Below are 3681 nucleotides of genomic sequence, written 5' to 3'. Positions count from 1 at the left end.
CAATAGAGATAAGCCTATCACTATGCAGCGGAAGTTAGATTACACTAGACAAGCCATGGTCAAGTATTCAATAGAGTGAAAGCACAATGACAAGTAGCTGCAGTGTAATAAGGATCAAGTAGGAAGAAGTTATGAAGCCAAACAAATCATACAGTTATGTTGTGAAGACAAAAGGTATAGCAAGCATGCAATGGCTTCACAATGAGTAACAGTAAGTAAAAGGAAGTGAAGATGAAACCAGTGACTCGTTGAAGACAATGATGTATTGGACCAGTTCCAGTTGCTGTGACAACTGTACGTCTGGTTGGAGCGGCTAGGTATTTAAACCTTAGGACACACAGTCCCGGCCACCCAGTCCTGAACACGTAGCTCAGGACACCAAGTCCTCACCGTATTCTCCTTGAGCTAAGGTCACATAGTCCTCGCCCAATCACTCTGGTAAGTCTTCAAGGTAGACTCCCAAACCTTCACAGACTTCGTTCACTGGCAATCCACAATGTCTCTTGGATGCTCTGAACACGACGCCTAACCGTCTGGAGGATGCACAGTCCTCAAGTGAAATAAGTCTTCAGATCACTCAGACAAGAAGACTTAAGTGATGCCCAATTTACTCTGGCTCTGGGTGGTTAGGGCTTTATCCTCGCAAGGAATTCTCTCTCTCTCAAAGGCTTCGAGGTGGGTTGCTCTCAAACAACAAAAGTCGTGCCCTGAAATCTAAGCAGCCAACCGTTTATGGTTGTAGAGGGTGGGCTATTTATAGCCACTTGGCAACCCGACCTGATTTGTCCAAAATGACCTTGGGTCACTAAGGAACTGACACGTGTCTCAACGGTCAGATTTCAAACTCTCATGGCAACTTTACTTGGGCTACAAGCAAAGCTGACTTGTCCGGCTCTGGACAAGATTTGCTCTCATTATCTTCACTCGATGACATAGGTTTTTGGTTTAGGCATCACTTCAGTCATTCTGACTGGTTCTCCTGGACCCCACTTAACAGTACGGTGGTTCCTATGACTCAGCACAAAAGAAAAAGAACTACGAAAGATCTAAGTCTTTGAGCTCCATAGGCTTCATAACGTGTCTTCTTTTGTCATAGTCTTCAATGTGAATATCTTCATATACCACCTTTGACTTCAATGTCTTCATACATTTTTAGGGGTCATCTCTGGTAGTAAAACCGAATCAATGAGGGACTTCTACCTGTATTATCCTGCAATTCTCACAAACACATTAGTCCCTCAACTAGGTTTGTCGTCAATACTCCAAAACCAACTAGGGGTGGCACTAGATGCACTTACAATCTCCCCCTTTTTGGTGATTGATGACAAACTAGTTGAAGTTTTCAACGGGGAATATAGTCTGTGAAATTGTAAAGGATAAGGAATTGTCTTCATAAGTTGCAAGGGCTCCCCCTGAAGATGTGCATACAAGTTAATTTGCTTTTGGAATGCAAATGCACATGGCAGGTTGTACTTGTGGAGATCCACTTCAGCTTATGATGACAATCCACTATGCATGTGAAGATATATGAATATAATGACATGCATAATGGAAAATGGACGTCTGCAGAATGAGATAAGTGCGGAATTTATCGTCGCACATGCGGAATTTATCTTCGCAAAACAGGGTGGCAAACAAGTAGCAGACGACCATCTGGTTTAAGTGCTACAACTCATAAGAACCAAATGTAAAACAAGAGTTGTAAGCACGAAGCAAAATATAACAAAACATAAAGCACCCGCCCATATGGACCCGCTTGAAGACTATCAACCCATATGCTTCTCCCCCTTTTGTCAGCGAGGACCAAAAAGGTTTGAAGACATAGAGTGTCTACTCGTTCCCAGGAGCAGCAGGGTCGTTGGAGGTGTTTGGCGGTGTAGAAGAGCTTGGAGGTGCTGAAGCAGGTGGCGGTGAGGTAGCATCGTCTTCTTCATCAATGATTCTGGCAGTGACTGTGGCAGCAGATGAAGAAAACTCAGAGTCTTCAAGTGATGGTGTGCTTCGCATCACAGCCCTTCTAGGAGGTGTGGTGTCAAACTTAAATCGCTCAGTGAAGCCATCCTCTCCAAGTTCAGCTTCAGTACATATCATTGATAGCCCTTTCCATGTGCGGCGACAGGTTTCATGGGCAACGAAAGCGTTCTTGGTGGCAAGATTTCGGATGCAATTGACATCCACCAAGAGGCTCTTCATCTGTCTCTTCAACCAGTCATGATGCCTATCCTACTTTTGATGAAGGGCCACAAGAAGCTCTCGGTCATTGAGAACACGAGCGCGCTTCTTGGGTCTTGAAGCAGTTGCACTGTCAGTGGCTTCAGTTGAAGCAGGGTGTGGCGCACGTGTAGTGCCAGCCAAAGGATACACCCTGGAGATGGCTTCAACACCTTCATTGTTCTGAGTGAAGCTCTGGTGTTCTGCATTCTGAAGACTCAAAGGTTGCTTGGCAGGCTCAGGATATATAGCTTCAGCAGAGGTATCCACATCTGGCAAGAAGATCCGATGGTTGCGGGCTGAGGGCTGATATGAGATCACAGAGTGAAGCTTGATCAGTCTCATTACCCAAGGAGCATAGAACTTCAAACCAAGTAAATCTGAGCCTGATGCAGCTAGTTGGCGTATGAAGAAGTCCTGTGCGTTGAAGCATTTGCCATGAAGGATACAAAACAGCAGAGTCTTCATTGCACCCTCGATCTTGGCATTTGGAGAGTGCCCTTTGATAGGCCAGAGAGTCCGCCGGATAATGTGATAGATGGTTCTGGGCAGGTACTCAAAGTCTTCAACGAAGAACTCTGTTGGATAAGGAGCATGGGGCAATGGCTTCATCATTGAGAGCATCTGACTCATATTCGGTTCAGGCCTCTGGAATATGCTCTCAAGAGCTTCAGTGTGTAGTGGACAGCCTTCCTCGAAGAATTCGCCAGGAGTGGGCAGGCCGGTGAGCTCAATGATATCAAATGCATTGGCTTCGTGATGGACATTGCCGGTCATCCACTCCAGGGCCCAAGTCTTCGAATCTCTGTTGTATCCTTTGATGTGGAGGGTGGCATAGAATTGCAGTAGAAGCTCTTCGTTCCAGTGCTCTTCATCAGTTACAAACTGCAGCAGACCCACTTGCTTGAAGCAATCCAATTCTTCCTCTAAACAGGGCAGACCAGCAATGGCTTCAACATCAAGGCGCTTGTGCGGGAAGATGCGACCTTGGTTGTATATGATGCATGAATAGTAGCTGCGCTGAGGATAGCTCCATAACCTATCTGATGAAATCCTTTCCCTTGAATAGGGGTTCTTGGAGCTATTGAAGAACGTATTATCTGCCTTGAAGCTATTGATGTTAAAGGATCCAGGTGCTGATGCAGGACCTGGGAACCTCGGCAGCCGTGGGACTGCCTTCTGGACATGAGGCCTGTGCTCAACATGGTAATCAAATTGAGGACCTGCAGCAGACTCAGGAACAGAAGTGTCTGGATCAGTAGCTTCGCTGTCTTCTGAAGCTTTTGGTTGGGAGGGCTCCACATTGGCTTCAGTGTTGGTTGTGGCAGCCTCAATATTTTCAGCCTCCACTCGACTAGTTGGAGGGTCAGACTTAGGCACGTTCTCCTGGAGAACTGCTTCATGGTGTAGCGGGGGAGTAGGATCTTGTGGTACTTCTTCATTATCTTCGGCTGATGCAGCCGGAATGTC

Source organism: Triticum dicoccoides, chromosome 5A (genome assembly GCF_002162155.2).
Source record: "Triticum dicoccoides isolate Atlit2015 ecotype Zavitan chromosome 5A, WEW_v2.0, whole genome shotgun sequence".
NCBI lineage: Eukaryota > Viridiplantae > Streptophyta > Magnoliopsida > Poales > Poaceae > Triticum > Triticum dicoccoides.
This window is presented reverse-complemented; position numbering follows the sequence as displayed.